Source organism: Mycteria americana, chromosome 2 (assembly GCF_035582795.1).
Source record: "Mycteria americana isolate JAX WOST 10 ecotype Jacksonville Zoo and Gardens chromosome 2, USCA_MyAme_1.0, whole genome shotgun sequence".
NCBI lineage: Eukaryota > Metazoa > Chordata > Aves > Ciconiiformes > Ciconiidae > Mycteria > Mycteria americana.
The window spans coordinates 125,274,765-125,300,615 of NC_134366.1; the positions used below are offsets into that span (position 1 = coordinate 125,274,765).

General features: G+C 41.7%; 1 long non-coding RNA gene across 1 annotated transcript; it reads right to left on the minus strand.

The window, feature by feature from the left end:
* Positions 1 to 5,448: 5,448 nt before the first annotated feature.
* Positions 5,449 to 25,851, minus strand: LOC142406760 (uncharacterized). Its single transcript, XR_012774694.1, has 3 exons — positions 25,675 to 25,851; positions 7,842 to 7,987; positions 5,449 to 5,538 (listed from the first exon to the last, which is right to left on the minus strand). It is a non-coding gene; the product is annotated as an uncharacterized LOC142406760 (long non-coding RNA).

Genomic DNA, 25,851 nt, shown 5'->3' on the forward strand with positions numbered 1-25,851 from the left:
TGGAATCTCATTAAGAATGAGACACAACGATTCTGGATAGCAACAATTAGAAACTCAAGAATTACTTCCTTCCAAAAATAAAAATACACCCAAGCCTCCTGTTTCCTCTGTCTCCACCTCCTTCCCCACACTTCAAATGCTGAGTAAGGAACTGGGTTTCGTACTGTGTGCTAGAGACCCACCACCTCTGCCCCCAACCTAAACTCTTGTTACCGAGGGACCAGCAGTCTCTCTGTGTTGCAGGCTTGGGGCTGTCACTAAAAGCATAAACGCAGTGCCCAAGCTGTCTTATTCTGGCTAGGCATGAAATGAAAATGAGTAGAAAACAAATGATGCCGTTCAAGATAAAGCCATCGAAGGATGAAATCTGTAATAAAGCCTTTATTTCTGAATTTTTCACTCTTCCTTTATCCTTTCATTGTGAATAAAGATGCGATATAAAAAGTGGAGTTGATTTACATAGAAATCAACCAAGTAAAATTGCATATTTAAAATATGTTACAAATTTATATAGTGGATTAGTATAGACAGGGTTTTTTTTACAAATTCAATCAATTTCACATATTTAAATATGTGTTCCATATAGAAAGCAAACTAAGCTTTGTTTTTTTCCCCAGAACTAACTCGTCTGTCTGATCAAAAGGAATACACTGATATTCAAAATTTGGCCAATCTCTTTGTTCCCCCTTCCTAATGTAAAGATTCTCACTAACGACTTTTTCAGACTGCCAAGCGCTGATATAGCTAACAAAGTAATACATTTGAAAATCTAACGCAGCTTCCAAGGATGATAATGCTCATGTGTGCATACTTCAGAAAACCATTTATTTACTTGTAGTGAAGCGCTTATCTGTTCCTCACGGCACTGTGCCACACACACTCAGCAACACTGATGTCCTTCTGTCTTACACAAGAAAGAGATATTAGCCTAAATTGGTGGAAAGAAAATTTCCATTAAAACCCCAATGGCAAAGAAGTTTCAAAGTATGAATATCTTTCCTAATCCCATCTCCCCACATTGCCTTAAATTTGTTTCAACAACTTTCAAATGTTCAGTTTCAGAAGTAGCAAAATCAGAAGAGTACTGTTAGCATTGTATTTATATTAACTCCAGTAAGCACATACTTATTTTTGTCCCAATATTTCAACTTTTAAGTCTAAACTGAAGTGCTGATTCACCAGTGGTGCATACTGCACAAAGTTTATGTTGTATCTAAACTTTATCTACTTACTCAGAAGCTTAACAAGACAAATTATGAAAAACAATTAACCATTATTTTATTTCATATATTTCAACTTTATCCATGAAATCCTGATTCCACTGAAATCACTAGGAACTCCACAATTAATGTTAACAAAACCAGCATTTAACTTCTCTCTCTCTCTCTCTGTAGGCCAAAGGTGATGTTACTCTTTTAATAAAATTCCTTAATCAAAATTTTTCATTGATTTCTTCAGGAGAGAAACCTACCCAAAACATGTGATTCATGAAATAACTAATCTACATACCTAACAGGTAAATAAACACTTGGTATTTTGGCATTAGACAGCTTCAGCTCCGCGTTTGATAGCAATACTAACAATTCAGGATGTGCTGAGAAATCCACAGAGCAATCAGTAACGTGTTTGTGACAATCATTCGGCACCATCTCCAGAGTGTTGCAGCACTGATGGGGATGCAAAAGGTGGGGTACCACCTTCTCCTCCCCGCTGCGCTCCCACCCTCCAGGCCCCATGTGCCCCCACTCCTGCAGTGCCTGCTGCTCCCCCTCGCTCCAGGCTCTGTTGTTCAGAGGAAAAGAAGGTGGGAGTTTAACTTCCAAGCCTGTCCAGTCATTCCTCTATTCCGTATTTCTTTCCGCACCTTAGGGCTCTGTTGGTTCTCTGGAAGGTGTTGCAGCTTCTTTTGTCCTTCCCATCACCTTCTGCACAGTAAATCTTTTAGCCTTCACATTTACATAAACAGCTTAGATGTTTTAGCTTCTTTGCGATGTGAACTATTAGACACAGCTTTCTATTATTTCCAGTTATCAAACTACAAAACTTATTTCATCTTTCTTTACAGCCTGGATTATTATCAGACCCATCTGTCTGGTGTGCCAGCCTGTGTGATTAGCACACCCGTCTGCTTTAAATCTGTTGATTATCTGCAGATCAAAGTCCCACTTGACTATGGCCATTAACACCTTTCAGCACAAGAATATAATTCAAAATATACTTTTGCTAAGATTTTTTTTTTAATGATAAGAATCTGTTTCAGATGACCATTTCCCTGAGGAAAGTCCAAGTGCTTAAATGCTCTTGGGAAGTGAGTAAAAAAAGAGTTGTGGTGCAATAGCATCTGGGGCACATTTCTGTGGCTGCTTATTCAAGTCTTCCAAGAAACAAAAGGGAGGGACTGGCAGCATTTCACAGTTACCTTGTATTCCAGCTCCAATGTCTTGGGCACAAACAATATTTCCCTTACGTGAAATGTCTTGTGCTCCAAACTCACTCCCTTTTTCAGTCCCACTCAGGACTTCATGGTAACTGAACTTCACTGCTTATTAAATGTGACAAAATGTTGCTTTCCTCACAACAGTAAAGTGTTCACGTTGGCTGTCAGCCTCCACTGTTTTAGTCTGGAAATTACATAATGCAAATGATAAAGATTTTCCTGTCCCTTCATGCTCCAGGACAGCCACAAATTAACATTTGTTATGAGAAAGTTAATTATTTCATTGCCTTTTAAAGTCAGATATATCAATCATGTAATTTTCTATTTGAATCTCCTTGGTAAAGCTCCTTTCTATTTGAAGCTCCTTGGCAAAGCAACACTAGGTCACAAAAATGTTGGCTGAAGTGAATCCAAGCTCAATATGCAATACAGAGCCCTAGTAAGAAGATAAATCTTTCTGGGCTATCATCTTTTTGTTCTCACATTTCACAGAAATACGTTACCCGCTGTGAGGGGAGGAAAAGCCTCAAGGGCTCTTGGTATTTCTCAGCTGTGAATTTCCAGCTACTTGCTATATTTATGGCTACATTATCAGTCATCATCAGGATGCAGTAAATACCTTTGCAGAGGTCAGTATCTTGGATTTAGTTCAATTGTTATTTTCAGTGGTGATAGAAAGTTGACTTAAATCACTCCTGTCATGTACTTGAGACACTCAGCTTGTTCCACTGTCTCCCTCTCCCTTCTCAAACGAAGGACAGATCCCCTGCTTGGAGCCACCGAGAACAAGAAATCCTGCTTTGTTGCCTTCCTGCCAGCTCTCCTTTGGTCTTCTTGTTCCCCTCACACTGGTCTGATCCTTCAGACTCCACAGATAATCCAGTAATTTCTGCTTTATCATCTTCTCATGGCTTTCAGTCTCTCTGACTGCATTCTTACACTTCCTTCATCTAATTTCACCTTGTTTTACAACCCCATCCTCTCTCTCACATGGCCAGTGCCCCTGAATCCCTTTTCTTTTTAGCTCCCCCTTCCTGTTTCTGTACCATCATCATTCCCCTTCATGTACTCCACTGTCCTCAGCTTCAACAGACATTGAAAAAAAAAAATTCCAAAAGACTTTGCAATAATACAAAGAAATGCACCTGTCTGAAAATCCATCCTCTCCCATGTACATCTGCAGTCTTATATTCAACAAAACTCATTATTTTTCCATGGTTCAGTCTACCTCAGGCTTCAATACTGAGCGCCTTAGCACCCAGCCATGCAAGGTTTCTGTAGCATCCAGATTTTCAGATTTTGTACCGCCCAGATTCCTGTCACTTTATTCTGAGTGAAAACTGATGCTCCCTACAAGGACTTTTTCCCCTTTCTTTCCACGCCTACACCTTCTACCCACCTCCACATGCTTCACTCCTGTATTTGACATAAACCTCTAGTTAGCCTAATTAAATCAGATCAGTGTGTCCCCTTTATAGGAATAAATTATGTATTTAAAAAAAATGGATTGGGCTGAAATGTAACCCCCCTGGAACATTCTTGCTCAGAGCAGGTGTCATTTGTAAAAATGTGCTAGCAGCTTGCCTGCCTGAGACACAAATCTTCCTCCCTCCCTCTCAAACTCTTACCTCTGCTGTTTCCTAGTCACTTGTTGTAATAGTTTCAAACTCTAACCCAAAGTCCTCATTAATCTCCACCTAGGAGAAATACATCCACAACCCTCGTTCCCTCCGAGAGCTGATTTCCCCTGCTCCTTGTCATATTTCCTCACTTTCACTTGTTCTTGACTCCTCTCTGTGATCTAGCAGTTTCCCATCCACCTCAGAGAAGATTTTGCATTACTTGCCCTAAAAATAGCAACCTTTTCAAACTGTATATCCATCTTTCTTCTTGCCATTATCTCCGACATCTTTCTTAGAACCTCTAATCTGGTGCAGAGAGAGTCACATCGCCTTCGTGTCCAAAGTCCCTCTTCTCTGGGGACCCCCTCTAGTCTTGTTCCCAGTGCTCCAGACAAGTATTCAGCTATGCTGGAACTCAGAGGACACTGTGTCCTTCTCCTGTTACTTTCAGGTGGTCAGTCAGCTCTACTTACACCCATTTAAATACCACCCCTGGCCTGTGAATGTGGAAACTGTCAAACCTCTCCCCCTTAGCTTTCAGCCTGGAACTCTCTGCTTGGCGTCCTGTCCAGAGCTGTCAGAATGTCACCTCTCCTATTTGGTTTTTAGGGTTCAATAACAAACATTGGATTTATCAAGATTTCCTTTTCTGTATCCAGTCAAGCACTTCACACTTCTATCAACAATATGAGCCCAAAAAGTTAGTGTTACTTCGCTCTATGCTTACCTCCTACCCTTTTCTGCCTTCTTCAAATCATGTTTCTTTTTCCTTAACCTGCAAAACCTGTCCTTTTCCATTCTTCCAACCAACCCCTTTGGCTAAATAAAATCCATCCACTGGAAAGGAGGAGTGATGTCTTCCTCTTCTGCTTCTTCAGTCACAGCACTCCCATTTCTAAGAACTTGCTTTGCACCAATTGCAAGACAAAAGGAACCACCATTTGTACCTAATGTGACCTCTGGTACATCAAAGGACCACAAAATATGCTTGTATTTCAGAGCAGATCCTTTAGAAGAAGATCCAGGTTTAGTTTTTAACCTTTCTATTGATATAGAATCCACAAGTAAACACTGGTAAATTGATTCACTGTAACTTAGAGAGCGTTTTTACTTCCAGCTTTCATCCACTGGATCTTGCTGTGCTTTTTGCTGGAGTGCAAAGAGCCTTCTGTCCTCCAAGTAGAACAAGTCCCACACTGGTCTTTCCTTAAAATAATTCAGCTGAGAACCCTGAACTATGAGTCATGCCTTCCAGGGCTTTAATAATCCTCAGAACCTTCTCCCGTTTTTTCAACATCCTTTAATTGTGGAAACCACAACTGACTGGACACAGACACAGTTTTCTAGCATAAGTTGCACAGTGCCAAATAACAAAACTTTCACCACTGACTCTATCCATGTCGCTTGTACTGCAATTTAATTACCAGGATCCCCAGACCTTCCAGTATTAGAAAGATAAACATGCTGAGAGCCCTGTTCCTGTGGACAGAAGCAAAGAAACTCATGTTTCTGAATGGGGTTTCTAATACTTACACAAATAATTTTTCCTTTGGATTGCAGAAATCCGCAAAGACCTTGACATTATTCCCTCACTTAATTTCCTTTTCACCGGAATACTTTTGAAAGCGTTGGTGAATGTGTTCTTACAAATCTAGGCTCTCCCTTGATCTGGGAGTGATTTGTTTTCTGGCTTGTACAGAATTTCCAAACTCTGTGATCAATGGAAATGGCCACTGGAATCAATGGAAAACTCCCTTCAGGAGGTCCCCTTTCCTGGGTGGCCTTGACAAACCATCAGGTCATCAAAACTGCTCTCCAGGCAGACAACTATTTATTTACCAGTCTCATGGGCAAAATCAAGTTTCTTGCTCAGGCATTTCATTAGCATAGACACTCCTATCACATTCACAGACATCTTCAACTGGTTCCCGATAGTTCTTTCCCTCGATTTTTTTCAGAGATTCTCACTGGAAGTAAGGAACAGATGAAAACCTGAACAATACTTTGTCATACAGTTAACTGAAGAGAAGTTGCAAAGTGCAAAATTAAATGGGTAAATTGTTTCATATAGTATTTCCTAAACCTTACACCAAAATTTCCAGAGCTTTCCACATGGAAAAAAATTGACAATTCAGCTCTAGAGGCTCAGAGAATTTCTTGTCCATCTGTTTTTACACTCTCAGATACAAGATACTTAGTCCTGCTAATTAATTATTTCTATCTGCTGTTGAACCTTAGTTGCTGTTAGAATGGAAAGTGTTTCCTGCTCATATGTGACCACATCACCTGGATGTTTCCCCAGATGCAGAGAAATGTAATTATTTTTAGTCTTTTTTGCACTGTTCAAATTTTACCAAATTCTTCCAGTAATGAGATCATGCCATTGTCACAAAGAATTGTGTACAGGAATTTCTTCTTCTTCATCCTGTTGCTACAATTTTGTCATTTGACTTTCCTTACTAATTTTCTATATTACCCCGTTTCTGATGTGTCCATAATACTACATAAATAGAAAAGAGAAATTTGACAGTGTTGTATTGTTTTATTTTGTTTTGCTCCCTCTAAGCAGCATATTCTCCTTCTTTATTTACAGGACTGTGTTTTTTCTGTATGTGGTAGAATGTACTTGAACGTTCCCAGTTAATAATCATGTTTTTTCTGAATATTTTGTGAGTTTTGATTTAACTTTCTTTTTTTTTTTAAAGCTGAAAGTTCAAATTTGTTTATTACCAGCATGAGCTTTATTCTGTCTGTATCTGAGACTTCATGTATGTAACTTCTCTTCAGTTAACTGTGTGACATAACCAATGTTAACAAGTTAGAAATTACTTTGCTCTGAAGTTACCGCCAAACTTGGTCTACCAATCAATTCCTTTTTATATTTCAAGATGAAGTCTAATACAGAAATCCCCTGAGCTGGACACAGCACTTTTTGATTTAAGAAACTGCCATCTATAACATTTAAAAATTCCAAGGACATTTTGTTATTGGCAGCGTGAGACTAGCAGTACAAGACACTCAGATGGAAGTCCCCCATGATAAAACGCTGCTTTTTCCACACGTTATAAATAGATGTTTAAAATATCAGTTACCCTGATCTCTAGAGCACTGTCTGTGGCAGACATTGTCTCTGGCTTTTTCTGTTAGGACACTGATCCTTAAACATTCATGGGCATTTGGCTTTTATGTTGCCAAAGCTTTAAGTATCATCCCCCACCCAATCAAACTCAGGCTCTGCATAAAATGCCAACACGTCTGAATTTCCACATCTTCTACCACCCTTTCCTTGATGTTTGTCTCCTTGCTTCTCTTCCCTATTCCTTCAAAGACAGATTTTCCTTCCTTCTCAAACCGTTCTCTCCCCCTTTCTGCCCTTTGTCCTCATTCATTCAAGTCCCTGCAACCCTACTAATAAATCCACTTCCAATATCCCTCATACCTTATCACCTCGATTTCCTCTTCCTGATACACCATTTAGATGCTAGTTTTTCCATCAGTTTACCCATACGAATTCCTGTTCTCCTCTCCTGCTCAGCTCTAAATTAGCATATGAGTTACTTCTTGCTCTGCCTCTCCAGCTATTTTCTCACCAATAACATTGTCCTTTTCATATGGATCTCAGCCACCTTTCTCTTGTTACCACGTTCCCTTATTCCCTGTTACCTTGCTTTTTTATAAATCCTGTTAGAGCCACAGTCTCTCAGAAAAAAAATTAAGCTAAAGCCTCTGCTTGACAAAGGCAACTTCAGGAGGGTCTGGTAGTAGCAGAAAGATTTCTTTACCTGCAGCACAGAGTGGTTTGGAGGCCTCGTGGTTTCTCAGAACCAGGGTTTCCTGCGGATTGGAGTTGTACCAAGGTCAACAGTTTTTCCCCTCGATGCCTGAAACATCTGAGATTTGTCAGAGGAAGCGTTCTGGGTACCTTGTACTGTGGGCAAAAGGAGGAAGGTCATCAATTTGAGCCTTAGACCTGGCTTCCCTTGGCCAGTCAAATAACAAGGAATCCATATTTGGAGCACTGGGGAGAGAAGGAAAAACATTCTATTTGTTATTTTTCATTTAGGAAAAAAAAAGACTCCTTACCTTGGTTGAGGATTATTTGTGTTAATATGGTTAATAATACACTTGAAAAATTAAGTCCATAAATTGTTTGGTTCAAATGCAACAAATGCAAATATTTTTAATTCCAAAGCATTATTAAAGCAGTAGAAAAATAATGAGGCTTTTTTCCCCAAACTATGAAAATTCATTTAGAAATGAATACAAAGTACAGACAGTAAATTCTGCTTTCAGACAGGAAAGAAAAATAACCAGAATCTCCTACAGAGTCCCTGATGGCTGAATGTGTGAAATTAATCACTGACAGGTGGAGAGGACAATTCTCCACGCAGTGTTGAGCTTCCTATTCTCTGAATGACAGCCAGTTAGAATAAGAGAGCCAAAGATAATAAGAGGTGCTTTGCTGCATTAACTTTCTGATCACCAACTGCGCACCTGCAGCAAAAAGAGGTTTGCCCAAAACCTGAACTGGGAGAACATCTTAAATAAGTATATATTAATCCTGTACTTGCATTTCCTTTGGAAGTCTTCCAAAGTGCTGTCACCATTTGTCACAGCCCTGGTCAGACTCCCCCCTCCCCAGCATTCACTACACTTGAATGTTTGGTGCAGACTCTGAATTCATGCTATTTTGGCTCTCCTTCATTCTGTGCAGGCTCCTTGGTCTTCAACTTCAAGTCTTATTTTGGGGGAATACCCTACTCCATGAGACCCCTTGATTCAGCTTCCCTGTGCTCAAACCTTCTGCATTTCTGACTTTCTGTGAATTCATTCACCATCCTCACAAAAAACCTTCACATATTGTTTCTCTGAGGTACCCAGGAAAAGGTGAGTGTGGAAGCGTAACAGAGGCATCAAATGAAACAACCCCACATCAGGCTCAGAAGAAACAAACTGAGTCAAACTATGGAACTTGTTGCCATGGTGTGGTCTGGATGCCAAACACAGCACTGCCATGCTTACCACTAGATAAAGTCAGGAGGCAAAAAACAGTCCCCCATCATGTTAAAAACAAGCAGAAGACTGCAGTTGATGAAGTCTCTGAGTTGCAGATCACTGGATATTGGCATAATAAGCATCACTGTATGCTCTAAAACTTTTTCCTGAGTGTCCAATATTGTCCTCTGTTAAAGCAGGATGCTGGGCTAGATCATCTTTTACTCTGACTCAAAACAGCTGTGGACTTATGGTATAAAACAGCAGGGATTTTGCAAAGAAGTATCTAAAACTTTTTTCTTCTTCAAACAATGCTAGTAACATAAAGAACTAGAAAATGATAAATATATCTAAGCAAATTAGTGTCTTTGTTTCTTCACAGATACCAAATGTCTACTCTGTTGCAGAGAAAGAAGAAGGATTTATTTTGTCTAAGCTTTCTGCCTCTCTGTCTCTCCTCAAAATGGTAGCTAAGAGAATCTCCTTTGTACATACATCAGTCTTTTGCCAGGATGAAACCTCCCTCTTCAGCTCCAAATCAATGTCAGCTGAATGAAGTCCTCCAGCCACTGGTCAGTTGTCTTCCAATCAACCTACCCTGAAGAACACACATAAAATCAGTGGTGGCCACCCTTTTCTCTGACAGCGCTTCCCTCTGAATGGATGATCAGCAAGACTGCTTTGACATAAAGCAGATGTGCGGTTAGCTGTAAGCTTAATTCTTCACACTGATACACATGTGGTTTAAAGGAATAATGTCACCTGAATAAAGGTGGATACTTGTAAGGTGAAATATGGTAAATGCTGGATGTACATTATCTGTCCTGCAGTTTCGAACAGGAAATGAAGGATAAGCATCATAAACTGTAATACCGGGCAAAAATATTGATAAATAGCAGGTATTATTTCCTGCTGGATTTAGCTTTCTGTACATACTGTTAAACATTTGAGAAGTTTTGGGTTTCATTTTTCTTTGTCATGGCTATATATAAACATGTACATGAAAAATTATAGTATTTGAAAGTCATACAGGACACACAAGACAAATTTAAAAAGCCCTGTTCTGTAAGAATGTTTGCTTACTGAATTTCCTATCCAGATTTTAAGGTACAGCTCTATGTTCCATGTCTCTCAGATGGCAGTATTTAAAATCACTGCTAACACCTTCAGAAGCTGATAAGCTTGTTTCAGTGCTGTTAGCTAAGTCCTTATAGCTTTATCTGGAGTTTTCATATGCTACAAAGTTCAGTGACTGCTTAGCTCATATTCACAGAAATATTTCAACGTTTTCTGCAGTTCAACCAAAAAAAATCTTTCAGGATCAATGTGTGTCCTGGGGCAGGATTAAGCCAGTGCTCAGTAGTGCACTGAATTAGTCTTTCTGGTGGCCTGATTACTTTAATCTCTGTTAAACAAAAAGCTCACATCTATAAGGATGTGATTTTTTAAATATAAATATGAACCAAATGCTGATACTACAAACAATACACAACCTCTTCTCTAAAGAGTGTGGTCTTCTCTATTGACCTCAATGGACCATTCATTCTGAGGTCCAGCTATTTCAGCTATCTCACTGCTGTTTGTTTGCAAAGCAGAACCAGCGTTAACTGTTTATGATACAGTGATTAAAAGAACACTTGCAATTCATCCCTGCATCCAGTCTTACTCCTATATGTGCTACTGTTGTCCTAGCTCTGGTGTAATTAGTTTGGCTCTCCAGTCACTGAAGAGAGCTTGCGTGGGTGGGAACACTGCTGCCACCTGCTACCGCTGCTTTATCAGAGTGCTGTGCCTGAAAACTAATGCCTTCTAAAAACTGGAATGAACCTTCCACTTTTTCATGTGGGGGCAGAATGAAGTAGAGGTAAATCAGAACTTCCCACATTATTACAAGGGCAAACCATAGCAGAAAGAAAATGTAGCACTAAGTAGGGCCAGATCTTTGGTTGGTATACATTCATGCGGCTTCATTTACTTTGGAAGAGCCCATTCACTTCAGCTGAGGATCTGGCCCTTGTCAGGGTCTTTAAAATTTTAAAGAATAGTTATTTATAAATAACTGCAAGCTCTTTTCCTTTTGAAGAGCCTTTTTTTCCTAGTATACATTTCAAGAATGAACACCGTTTTAAATCCTTATTATGCATTACTTTCTCTTTGTTTTCTTGTTGGTTCATTCTTCTGCTCACCAACGTGTCAGTGTGACATTTTTGATGCAAGTCAGTTCCTGCCTGCACTTGGAGCTGTTGCACCTTGAGCAGGGACAAATTCTAGACTGATTAATGCTGCAGAAAGTGCGTGGAACATCCAATTCCTACGGACACCAATGTGACTGCAACAATAATGGGATCCAATCGGCATCTATCCTGCCCTGAAATCATCAGAGCCCACACTGACTGTTTCCATTGGGTAATTATTATTTTTTAATTTGGATCCAATAAAGAGCTTCTCCGTATTCTGGCCTAACATTGTTAAATGTTAATGCTGCCCACAACGCTTGGTGTGCTTCCTTCTATAAACTGAACAAAGCGGCTGTGCTCTCTTGCCAGCCACAGATTTATCGGGGTATGGATTACACATATTAAACACAGTCATCAGGCCACAAAGGTTCCATCACAATCTGCCTACGAGCTAACATCATTAAGAGGCAGACTTCATATATCTTCATGACTGATACGCTGATCTTTCCCACTCCAATGACTAATGAATTGACACGCACAATGTTCTTCAGCATTAGTGTGCATCCCTTTGATTTACAGCACTAAAGCAGGGGGCTGTAAGCACTCAGATGCCGATGAATTCCAGACAGCACTTGCACCTGGCTGACCAGGATGCTTCCCTTTGAGGAGAGCAGTGCTTGCATCCCAGAATTGTACATAATAAACATGGTGGGCCTCACTCTGTCTGCAGTTTCACCTCTACAATGCCATCAGACGGCTTGCCTTCCTGAGCCAAATCCCCAGCTGCTATAAATCAGCGCACATCAATTTACATTGGCTGTTCTCTGAGCAGCGTGTCTCAGCCTTTTGGTTTGTCTGCTTTAAAGATACATCTGGGAGCCACCAATGTGTGCTCGCTCCCGCGGTTTGTCAGTGCCAGGGAAAAAGGCTCAAGAGAAGGCAAATAGTGGATTTCTGCCTACGATGGGTGTCAGCCCTGCCAGTCTGCAGCTGTGGTGGGAAACCAGTGGCCACTGGCCCAACACTGCCCTTGTGAGCAGAGGGGAGGAAGGAGGTTGTGGAAAGATGGGGAGTGAAAAGAGATTTGGCCCAGAGCTTTTGTCTGTTGAACTAATTGGCTGGCTACAGGCTCCTGTTTTGCTAGAAGCCTTGTATTTAAGTTACCCACAGCACAGACTGCCTAGTTCTAATGACTGACATGAAATACAGACTAATTTCGACCCTTTGGAAGTTGCCATCACACAGAACAGTCATCCTCCAGTCTACTACTAAATCCATCTGGTGAAACAAAAGAGCCAATCCAGGTACCATCCATTCTGTGAACAGGACAAGGCAGGAGCAATTGCTTGGATGTGTCCTGCATGAAAGACTGAACATCATTTGCACTGGGAGTTTGTAGTGTACTGAGCAAAAAACAGCCAGTAAAAGCATTTCCAAAGTTAAAATAGGAAATTCCTATTTTATGTGGCAAATAAATCAGAATTGTAAGAAGTCTGATAACTGATGTACCACTAAATCATCCAGATCTTCCCACAAGGAGATATATTCCAGCCTCTGACACAACATTTCAATGATGACTAAAATATATTACTCTTTGTAGATTCTTGGTTTGTTTGTTTATTTTAATTTTGAGATGCCTCATATATTTATACAGATTTAATATCAGTAAGATGTCATAGATTTACCTGTTTAACCAGAAAATTTGGAGACACAAGCAAGTTTCTTCCTGCTACTCATGGAAATACAGCATGTAAAAATAATTAAAAAAAGACCTGACCAGACCATCTGACTAACCTGAGGGAAAGAAAGAGTTCTTTCTTTTGGCTTACTTGCTAAGATGGTCACCTCACTTGAAAACTCATAGCAGACTTGTCACATGACTAATATACCTAGTCACACTTTGCAAATAAGGAGTGGGAGGTTTGTCACTGAAAACAGAAAGAGGTTCTCCTGGATGGAGAGAGATGTTAACATTAAGGGAAGTCAATTCCATACCCCTTTTAAGTGAACAGATCCACAACTTTACTGAAAATGCAGGAAAACAAAGCAGAAGTTCTATTAGTTTTCCATGCTCTGATTTCTGGATAGAATCTAGGTGGCAAATAGGAACTGGTTGTTAGTGTTTGTAGCTGACAAAAGTTGAGGCTGGAGAATGAAGAAAAAATCAAATAAAGAGTTATATCACAAAGGAGATTGTTACTCTACTTGCAATCAAAATTAGATCATTTTTCAAAGCTGCTAGATATGAATGTAAGCTGCTTCTGGGCATCTTTAATTTATGTGACTGCTACTGGCAAAGCAAATAAGGTATTTTGATACTGTTCTTAATAGCATTACAGGAATAATATGTGTCACAGGGTGAAAATGTCCTATACAGCACTGCTATACCAGTTATATAGAGAGTAGAAAAAACCTTTCCTTTTAATATCTAGCTCATATTGTCCCTCACTGTGGATAAATCATGCTTATTATGCTGAACTGAGTAATAGAAAGAAGAGTTTTAAAAATCTAGGTAAATTATAAATCAAATTTCTAATGCGAGCTGACCACATCTCTTCAGATAATCCTCACAGAGATAACTGGGGGAAACAAGGCTGACTTGGGGATGGAGCTGAATTTCATCACAAAGAAGCAGCAGCACAGGAGCTATCTCGGAATATATTGCACCGCCTGGAATGAAGAGATGAACCAGTGGGTGTGAGAAGAGGAGAGGACTCAGAGATGGGTGCGGAGGAAGACCTGCTTGTACAGGGTACTGGGAGGAAGACCTATGCCTGCATCCAGGTGTGATGGGAGACCAACTTCCAGCAGAGTCTGTGGAAGGTAAAAGAGCACATGTGCCAAAACAAGCCAGGACTATCTGCCCACTCACTGAAGGGGCTGGTTGAATTGTACAAGAAAAACACCCCTTTCTTCTCCTTGCCAGCAACTGCAATGGGGTTCCTCAGAAGAAGAACTGCAGGGGAGAGAAGACCTGCAAAGACCAGCAGAACCTCATCCCCGAAGGACCAGCCCAAGTGCTCCCTTTTGTGGCAGGAGTCCAGGTCTGTTCCTGTGCAGAGATCTGCTCAGAGAAAAGGATCGGGGAACCTTGTGGGAAATAGATGCCTAAAGAGTGGAAGAAGGGAGCTCAACAAGTGGATGGTTTACTGAAACAAGAAGTCTTTTCATTTAAATAAATTCCCACCAGACCTCACTCTTTTTTTCTTCTTTGTTAGTGTTCTTACGTGGCCTGTGGAGTCTTGCTGCCTTGGCTTCCACAAACTTTCATGTGTTCAAGATGCTGTGAAAAACTACATTAATATTTACTGAAAACCCCTTTGCTGGGTGTCATTAAATTATCTTGAATTTCCCATCTCCTGCTATTCATTTTGCCTTGAAAAGGTCCACTCCAAAGAAACGTCCTGTTCTGTCCCACTCTGCTTCAGATCTGCTTGCTCCTTCACTGCCTTCCTCCCTCAAGGCATTGCAGTAGAGAAGAGTGTGGCTGAATTTGTCAGTCTGGTGTTCCGGGCTGGAGAGGAAAAAGTGGATAAACTCAGTATTGTTCAAACTGTGCTTGCCCTCGTGTGCACAACTTCCCCACCTCTGTGGAAGGTGTAGGAACTCCTCCACTGAAAAAAAAACCAGCTCCATCAGAGTGTGTGGGCTGCCAAGGTAGCAAAAGCAATCATCAACAGGTCTTAAAACGCTGTTCTTACCAGGAAACACAGGTTGGATTCATTTGCATAAACAAACTTACAGAAGAGTCTGCTGGTCATTATCCTGTAAACTGAAACACAACACAAAATTTTAAACTCTCCAAGTTTTCTGTGAAACATGTGGTGTGTACTGAAAATACCAACTGGCTTGTTTAAATACAGCAATATCCTACATACAGTGCTCAGCGAAGTAGGGCCGGCCCTTCCCTGCATGTCTCTATAAACCTTACAAAACTCTCTTTGGATCTCCAGCACCATCAAGCATATATTGTTATTGTGACTCCTGTGTCGGCCTTCTTCCTTCTCATTAGCTGCAATTTAGAGATGGGAAGAGAATAAACTGCAGGCAAAGTTTGATCTGAGATGACAAGGCTAATTTTGGGAAAAATGTCCCCCTACTTCTCCAGATGTCTGGTTTAATCTAAGGCAAGCACAGTGTGCAGATAGTAAACATAATATCCTCCTAATTACATTAAATTACCTCTCAGGAGCTGCTCTGCCCTCTTGTCAAAGGCCAGGAACTGACTTTTAATGATGAATGTGAACCTCAGTGGGACATTCTATATCATCATTTAATTCAGCAAATATAGCCCAAATCAGTTGTATAGGTGTAATTAGATGCTGAAAAATAATTACCTCGGCCTTACCATTAGAAATTTCTTGTTTGTATCCCCTTGTGATCTATGAACAAATTACTTTATTAGGAAATCATTAGAGCTCAATTTGTCTCTATATACTACAGACATCAATATTCATTTCTCATAATGGAACCACACATTCTTGCCATATTTGTACAACTACATAGCCAGATATCAGTTTGGAGTCGTTACCAACCTTAACAAAAAGACTGTTTTTACATAGTAAGATATTTTTCTTATGCACCAGCTTCCAGCAGAGAACTGAGTAATATGATCTTTATTGTTAGGCCATTAGCTCAGACAGTCTGTGTTTTTATGCCCCACTGCAGAGGGAGAGCTTTTTATGTGGCTGATCTCTTTGTGCTACTGCAATATCCAAGCTTGGGTGGCAGGAGCAAAATGTCTCCTCAAATAAATTATACTATTATGAGAACATTACTATTATCAGGGCCCTGAAGGCATCCCACTCAGGGCATTGGTGCCAGCTCTCAGCCTGTGCAGGGCAGTGGGGAGGCATCCCCAGATGCCCTCTGGGCAGACCCTGGCCATGGCTGACCCATCTCACGGGAGCTACTGGCCCTTGCTGTGCCATGACAGTGAACTCAGGGCCCCTTGCAACTTTTATTTGGTACTTATTTCTCTGCAGATTTCTCTGAGCATTGAGAAAGCAGGGTACCCCAATGTCCTTGGTGTGGGGACATGGTATAGTTTCAAGTCATATCTAGCAGTTAATTGATTTATTGACTGTTAGAATTTACAGAGCAGATGTGAGGAGGAAAGGAGACCATCAGTCAGACCCCAGGTCACCTCCTGTTATAAATTATCTTCACATAGTTCAGTCTTTAGCTTTCACACAAGTGCAGGTTCTCACTGAAGTCTGTCGCAGGACTGAGTAAAACGACAAGCTCCAGCTAATTCTCTACAGTGGTGGCTGGATAGTCACTTGCTGTTGAAATGGGCCAGTATACAGTAGTTGTCATCTCAGTACTTCTCTGAACATCACACATGCCCATACAAGTAATCCTTACACTGGGGCTTCTAAATTTCCATTTTGATGTGCGCAAGCAGTCCTCCATTTTATAGCATGACAATTTTTCTGGATTTGGTATGCTACAAGCATTTGATAAAGATATAAATAAGAAGATTGTCTATATGCAACAACATGACCACAGAATTTATAATCACTTCAAAAAAAGGGCACTAGTGGATTTTGAAAAAAATATTTCTTAGAACCTGATAAGGACTGAGAACATTCTCAGCTTACTTATTCTATCTTCCATTTCAACAGCTACCAATAAGCATCTGTTACCAGTTATCACAGAATCACAGAATCACAGAATCGTATAGGTTGGAAAAGACCTTTAAGGTCATCGAGTCCAACCGTAAACCTAACACTACCAAGACCACCACTACACCATGTCCCTAAGCACCTCATCCAAACATCCTTTAAATACTTCCAGGGATGGCGACTCAACCACTTCCCTGGGCAGCCTGTTCCAATGCTTGATAACCCTTTCCGTGAAGAAAAATTTCCTAATATCCAGTCTAAACCTCCCCTGGCGCAACTTGAGGCCATCTCCTGTTGTCCTATCACGTGTTACCTGGGAGAAGAAACCGACCCCCACCTCTCTACAACCTCCTTTCAGGTAGTTGTAGAGAGCGATAAGGTCTCCCCTCAGCCTCCTTTTCTCCAGGCTAAACAGCCCCAGTTCCCTCAGCCGCTCCCCATAAGCCTTGTGCTCCAGACCCTTCACCAGCTTCATTGCCCTTCTCTGGACACACCCCAGCACCTCAATGTCTCTCTTGTAGTGAGGGGCCCAAAACTGAACACAGCATTCGAGGTGCGGCCGCACCAGTGCCGAGTACAGGGGGACAATCACTTCCCTAGTCCTGCTGGCCACACTGTTTCTGATACAAGCCAGGATGCCATTGGCTTTCTTGGCTGCCTGGGCACACTGCTGGCTCATATTCAGCTGGCTGTCAACCAACACTCCCAGGTCCTTTTCCACTGGGCAGCTTTCCAGCCACTCTTCCCCAAGCCTGTAGCGTTGCATGGGGTTGCTGTGGCCCAAGTGCAGGACCTTGCACTTGGCCTTGTTAAACCTCATACAATTCACCCCAGCCCATCGATCCAGCCTGTCCAGGTCCCTCTGCAGAGCCTTCCTACCCTCAAGCAGACCAACACTCCTGCCCAGCCTGGTGTTGTCTGCAAACTTACTGAGGGTGCACTCGATCCCTTCGTCCAGATGATTGATAAAGATATTAAACAGAACTGGCCCCAACACCGAGCCCTGGGGAACACCACTTGTGACCGGCCGCCAACCGGAGTAAACTCCATTCACCACCACTCTTTGGGCACGGCCGTCCAGCCAGTTCTTTACCCAGCGAAGAGTACACCCATCCAAGCCATGAGCAGCCAGTTTCTCCAGGAGAATGCTGTGGGAAACCGTGTCAAAGGCTTTACTGAAGTCTAGATAGACAACATCCACAGCCTTCCCCTCATCCACTAGGCGGGTCACCTTGTCATAGAAGGAGATCAGGTTGGTCAAGCAGGACCTGCCTTTCCTGAACCCATGCTGGCTGGGCTTGATCCCTTGGTTATTCTCTATATGCCGTGTGATGGCACTCAGGATGATCTGCTCCATCAGCTTCCCCGGCACCGAGGTCAGGCTGACAGGCCTGTAATTCCCCGGGTCCTCCTTCCGGCCCTTCTTGAAGATGGGTGTCACATTAGCTAATCTCCAGTCAGCAGGGACCTCCCCTGTTAGCCAGGACTGCTGGTAAATGATGGAGAGGGGCTTGGTGAGCACATCTGCCAGTTCCTTCAGTACTCTCGGGTGGATCTCATCAGGCCCCATAGACTTGTGAATGTCTAAGTGGTGCAGCAGGTCACTAACCATTTCCCGCTGGATTATGGGGGCTCCATTATGGCACCCGTCCCTATCTTCCAACTCCAGGGGCTGGGTACCCAGAGAACAATTGGCCCTGCTATTAAAGACTGAGGCAAAGAAGGCATTAAGTACCTCAGCCTGTTCCTCATCCTTGGTCACTGTGTTCCCTCCCCCATCTACTAGGGGCTGGAGATTCTCCTTAGCTCTCCTTTTGCTGCTAATGTATTTGAAGAAGTGTTTTTTGTTGTCTTTTACAGCAGCAGCCAGATTGAGCTCTAGCTCAGCTTTGGCCCTTCTAATTTTCTCCCTGCACAGCCTTGCTACACCTTTGTAGTCCTCCTGAGTTGCCTGCCCCTTATAAAGTTGTCAGTCTAGAATCATGCACATCACATTGTCAGTACTCTTGTGGTCACTGTAGTGGAGCTCACTCTGCCATGGACCCGGTTTACAAGCTACCAGAGTCCCGGCTTCTCCATTCAGGACCCCTTTGAATTCCTCTGATGGTGGCCATGTAATAGGTGTCAAGGCTGTTCAAGCTGCTGAGAAAATGCAGCACAAGTCATGGCACTCAGCTGGAAGCAAATGAAATGCCAGACTCTCTGCAAAGCCCTTGCACGTACTTTATCTATGGCACTGAAGTTGTTAAAACAGTGAGTAGACAATAAGCATTTCAGGCCAATTCCTCACACAAAAGGAACAAAGTGCTAAAGTCATCAATATAAGTAGTATAAATCAACTGAATAGGCAGCTGGAAAATGACAGCTACCTATATTATGAGACTTAAAAAGGGAAGATAAAATATAGGTGGATTTTTATCTTTTGGGTTTATAAGGCCGTGTTTGATGGACCATAAGGTCTTGCTAGACTTAATGGGCCAAATTCCTCCCTGGAGTAACTCCATTAAGTTCGATTGTCTCCCATCAGGATGGTTTGAACCAAGAGAATTATGTATGCTACAGCAGTAGTTTGAGGTGCTTCACTTTTAAGAGCTGCCATGCCTCAGATGGTACGTTAATTCCAAGGCCAGGAAGTATATATTCAAAATTGCAGAAAGCAGCAGAAAGAACAATGTAGTACAGAAACAAGCAGAGAACTGGCGCTCTCAGCCAGCACAAACTGAACAGCGATGAAAGAGCTCAACTCTTTGCTTCCTGCAAAGTGCATCTCCCAATTATACTAATTCTTTTATCCTTACCTTGCCTGTCTGACACCCCCCCCAAGTCAAATCCCCACAGCACATCTGGAACAGCGCTCAGGAAGGGACTCTGCTTTGCTCAGGGGGAAGTGTCTTTAAATGTCATTCTGTCTCTCTTTAAGTTACACAGATTTCTCTTGTTTTCTGATCACCTCCAGCTCTGAGTTCAGTCTGAGAGACTGACAGCTATTCTTGAAACTGGCTATTACTCAACAGTTGCACTCAAGGATCCAAAATGAAAAGAAACAGATCTCCCTTTCAACCCCGGAGAGAGTAATTTTCACACCGAGGTACCCTAAAAGCATTCCAGTGAAGGTGAGGACATTCCTATACAGTCATTTAAGCCTCTACTAACAGTAGGCTTTCTTGGACTTGGCATATAGGTTGGGAAACATTGCTCTAAAAGGTTTACTGCCTTAAATTTACCTTTTCTTTTGCTGACTCACAGCGATCAACCAAGAATACATAGTTACAATAAAACATTAAATAAAACATGCTCTGTTCAAGATGGCAAACATGGAATAAGTCATTGAGATTCTTACTGCAGTCTTGCTTTGTTACTGACCTTGCTGAGAGGTCAGAAAGATATTTTGATTGTGAAACAGAGAATTTTGCAAATGAAGTTTAAAATACAGTGATTTGGAGTTTTCTTAGGTCCACACTTCCTTTCACCTGTCTTTTTTATCTTTTCTGTTTCAGCTTGTGGGTCCAACTAGGTTAGCAGTCTGGTCCTAGCAGTGAGCACAAGCAGATATCAAGAGAAGGAAAAATACTTTGTACCCACATGACACCCACCAGCGCACTGCTGATGGGTAAAGAATCACTTTCTTTTGTTTTGAACCTGGCTCCGACAAGTGCCGTTTGTTGGCTGACAGTTCTTGTACTGGAAAAGACAGTGAAGAGTCAACACCTATCTGTCTTTGCCATGTCATCCATGCCAGGAGGCTGTGGATTTCTTTTATCTGTTTTCCTAGGCTGCTCAGCCATTCCTTGCCTTTGATTATCCATTTTGAGGTACAAGAACAATTTAGCTGTTTTTTCATGGATCTAACATGTTCCCAAGATCTTGCTGAGAGCCCATCAATTTACACATAAAACTGGAGTGGCTCCCCACCTCCCTCAGGTGCATTGCTCTATATTTGTCTAAACAATTTCAGCTCCATTTTGTTATTCTGTACATTAGTAAGTGGTACAGCTCAGTAAAAACAGATTTTAAAGTGACACAATTTTAGAGTGAACCAGTTGATGTTGAGAATCCAACATCCACAGTATATGCATTTTGGGTGTATGTGTGGGAGATGTTACTTGGGACTAGCCTGGGTGCACAAATTGAAAAGTATTTAGTAGTCAGACTGTATCTTCCGGCTTAGTTTCTCATAAGCTGCAATCTAGATTGTGCGCTTAAAGACTTCTTGACAATGCAAAATAAAGTGCAGTAATTGAGAATCATAAAATTTGTTTCAAAAAGCAAATTCCCGATAAAAACTAAAATGCTAATGTGGACACTCCCCCAATACCTTCTCTTCCTATTACACTGAATAACTTCTCAGCATCAGCAAACTTTATACTTCACTGCTCACTGTATTTTCAATGTTATTTGTAAATACATTGAATTTGAGAATGTACTCCCAAATTCATCTCAAGGTAACACACAGCTCCTCCTGCAAAGCAGACCCTTTTGATGGGTGAGTCAGCTTTATCTCCTAACCCTCTTGGAATTAAAATTATTTGGGCCATGAGTCATATTCAAAATTGACAGTTTCAGCTGTTAGTCTGACAACTTTACATTAACTTTGTTGGGCTAGTCTTTTTGTTCTCTCACAGCATATCAATCCACGTCACTAATGACAAATTTTCTGAGTACCTTAAACCTGTCCTACCTTAAAACTTTCATAAGTAGCAGCTATTTTTACATGCATCGTACACAAGATCTAGAAATAGATGTAGAAACAGAGTAGATGTTTCTCACTATCTTACTCTGGATAGTAACCCAGTCCATGGTTCTATGTATCTGATCAGATTTGGCTAAAGCCCCTTTTATCCCTCTCATGCATGTTGCTTTTCAGCTGGATGTGTTCTGTGCTGTGGCTTACTGTTTGGTGCAATAAACAATCGAGCACAGCAGAGATGGGGACAGGTAAAGTGGGAATGAGTGAATAACAGCCCAACAAGAGGAATTCAGGACATCTTATGGATAAAGAACAGCTTATCTACTAATGGCTTGAGTTGCGTTCATGTTTGCTACCATTTCTGAAAGTGCTGATACACATTCAATATTCTGAAAATTATTGGTATGGCACCCTGTCACACACTGACCTGTTCCAATCACTAAAAACATGACTTCAAGACATACCTTCTACCTTGCTTGGAAGATGATGCAAGGACCAGTATGGGAATGTCTTAGAAATACTTAATCCTGGAGGTAGGAAAGGCCCTGGGAGGTCTCTAGTCCAGCCTCCTGCTCAAAGCAGGATCAGCTGTGAGATCAGACGAGGTTGCTCAGGGCTTTAGCCTGGTGGATCTTGAAAACCTCCAAAGATGGAGACTGCATAGCCTCCCTGGGCAACCTATTCTATTGCCTGACTGTGCTCAATAAGAAAAAGTTTTTCCTTAAATCAACACTCAGTCTCTCTTACTTTAATTTTATGCCCATTGTCTCTCATCCTCCCATGATGAACCACCACTCTGTTATCTTTATAACCTCCCTGCAGGTACTGGAGGGACACCGCTAGATGCCCCCAAAGCCATCTTGACCCAAGCTGAATAAGAGCTGATCCCTTAGCCTCTCCTCAGAGGGCAAGTACTCCAGCCCCTGACCATCCCAGTGGCTCTCCATTGAACTCACTTCACTTATTAACAACCTTCTTTTCATGGGGGGCCCAAAATCGATTGCAGTGTTCCTGATACAGTCTAACCAAGTGCCAAGTAAATAATCACTTTCAGTGATACCCTTTATATACTCCATTTAGCACAGCCCAGGATGCCGCTTGCCTGCCTTGCTGTCAGGGCTCACTGCTGGCTCCCCTTTAGGCCACTGCCCACCAGCACCTCCAGATCCTGTTCAGCAGATCCGCTCCCCAGCTGGCCGATCCCCAGCCCACACTGTTGCAGGGGGTTAGTCTGTTCAAGGTACAGGACCTTGCATTTGTCCTTGTTGAATTTCATGAGGTCCCTGTTGGTCCATTCCTCCAGCCCGTCTAGGTCCTTCGGAAAGGCAACTCTGCCCTTGAGCACATTGACTGCACCCCCTGTTTAGTGTCATCTGCAAACTTGGTGAGGGTGTACTCCATCTCCTCCTTCAGGTCATTGATAAAGATAACGGGAGAGGTCCCACTATAGACCCCTGGGGTACTCATAACCAGCCCGCAGCTACAGTACCAACCACACAGCACTGTGTACTTTAGTACTGTGTATTCTAGTATAGTACTGTGCTATAACAAAAAGCAGAGGGGTTTTTTTCATATCCAAATAGATATATTTGTAATAATGACAGAATTTATGCCAAAAAAAAAAGGTTTTGGTATCTGAATTTATGACTGTAATAAATAAGATGGGGTGCTAGAATGATTTTTGTTTAACAGAAAAGGTCATTCAAAAATGCTATCATAAAGCTTACTCAGAAGAGCACTAAATTAACAATATTTATTTGTCCTTGTGTCGTTGTATGAAGTCTTATGATGTGAACTGTTAAATAGAAAATGTGGTAAGAAGGTGATAAATGTAGAAAGGCATCAACATCAGTATTAATGGAGCAGCAATAATGCAGAAAATCAAGTTATTCTTATCCTTATTTTGAAAAACATTTAACATTTGGGAAGGAAAAACAGGGAGAGTGAAAGAAGATGGTCATTTCAGGCTGCTGATTTCCAGGAAACACTAACATTGTAATTATGTATAATTTTATACAATTACTTATACATGTGCATGCATGCACATTTTTTTGTTATACAGAAAAAAGAGACAGAGATGAACCAGTTGAAAAAAAGAAAACAAGTTGAAAGCTGTATGTTCAACATGGATCTTCAGACATTCAAGAACAGTTGTTTCTTGCTGTTGGTCTTTCATTTCATGTTCCAGCCTTGGGCTGAGGGCAGAAAAATATAAATACTGCATGAAAGCTTGGGATGTTCCTGAGCTTTTTTCTGACAAGCAAAAGTAAGAAACAACAGAAGTCTACAGAGGGAAAGATGTTATAGTAGTTCAGGCTCAATTATAATTTTAAATGTAGTTCGGTGAGGTATGAAAGCATGTTTCTGTGGGCTTTGACAGATAGCCCTTGACAAATTTTGCTGCAGTGTGTACCTCCCTAGTTGTCTGTGTCACCTTTCTGATGAAGGATACCACCGGAGGGCAATCTGGAAGAAAAGAACTGCTGTCAACACCTCAGATGCTCCCAAAAGCTCATGTCTTAGCCAAAATAAACAGTTAAGTAGATAGGTTTAAGCTGGAATGCCAGACTGCAAACTGGAGAGGTGAACAGTGTAGTTCAAGAAGGTATTGGTTTTGGTGGCTTTGACCATCAGATTAAGATGGTTCTGCCTGTCTGCTTTGGCCTAATGACTTATTTCTGTGCTGTTGCAGCTGGTGCTCTAAGATTGTCCAGGTTAAAAAAAAAAGAAACGAAAAACACAAATAAGAACTTAACTGTCTTGCAAGATACAGCTGCTTCAAACTATAAGCCAACTGTCTAGTTGTTTTGATCATATACAAGACAAATAGAAATAATGGACACATACCAGAATATTGGCGTTTACTTCTGCCATCAATCCTGCCAACAAAAAGCCTAGGGGCTGAGACTGCCACTTCTGATCACAAGGTGTAAACAAGCTTCATGAAGAGCTTCTGGGACCAAACATGGAAGGGAGCTACAGTCTTCTCATGGACTGTCTGCACACAGAAACAAACATACTGGATAGATTTTTAAGGGCTTAATGAATTAAATTTGTTCACTATTTTGTCTTTTGGTTTGTCAGCTATCCCTCAGTGTTAGTGTCCACTTTAACTCAAAAAAATTGCTAATTAGAGAAAGGGTTTTGGGGGGTAAACCTGACAGAGGAGAGACAGTTTTACTGTGGCCAGATAAATGAGTTCGTGGGAAGGAGGGCAATGAGGAGACCTTTCTCAAGGTCCTAACTCCAAGCAAGTCTTCTTTCTTTCTGGTCAGGCGTAATGAAACCTGAAAGGAATGACTTCAGTTACCGTGCACCAAAGGACACCCTGGAAAACCCAGCATGAAAAAGCAGACCAGGCTGTGCTGGAGGTGAGGAGGCCTGTAGCTGTTAAAAAACCCCAAAACCCTAAAAAGCACAACAAAACACCCTTGCCTCCAGAAGGCAGCAATCCTGCTGCGGCTGTGGCTGCTGCCTGCAGTTTGCTGGGGTGGGTAGCTCCTCTCCCACCCTCCCCCATCTGCTCCCCCATCTGCCAGACGGCTTCTCTTTCCTGCCCTTGCCCCAGAACTGAGTGACAGACATTTGGCAACAGACATCGAAATGCAAGTGACTGATGAAAATTCACTGCTTTGCATTTTCTCATTGCCTTTGACAACAGGGAGAGGAGAACGTGCATTTATGAATACGCATTGTTATTTGTGGAACAGAAAGACTCCATTGGCAACTGCTATGCCTCTGAGCAGGTGCTGATCACTATCCTACTTACAAAGATTTGTAATTCAACTGCTATTCCAGAGAGCCCTTCATGAAGCAGAACTAATTTGCAGTTGGGACAATGCTTGCAGAATGCTTCATATGTTGAACTTGCTTTGCTTTTTACCATACCAAGGGTTTTAGGCTTAATTGTGACTTATTCTAATATAGATAGGAAAAGAATTGAGACTTGAGTTTGTAACAGGTAACGATCTGAAGGCTTGACCAGTCAGTTAGGAAAGTCACTCTATTCAGTAACCTAGAACAAAACATAGTCCAGTATGCAAAAGACCATCACCTCCAGACCTCAGCAAAATGAACAAGCCATTTGACTGACATCCCCTGAGGATGGGTACAAAAACCGGCCTCCTACCTCAGGTTCGTTGTTGTTGCCATTGAAGAGAAATGCTGCCAGGAGACATGGTTGCTTGGGGACCCCTTGTGTTAGAACCCATTTGCTAGGTTTCTCGAGCTCCAGCCATTGCATTTTGGAGAAAATCAACCGCTGCTTTTGGTGAGCAGGAGGAAGAGCGCAGCTACCTGAGCCAGA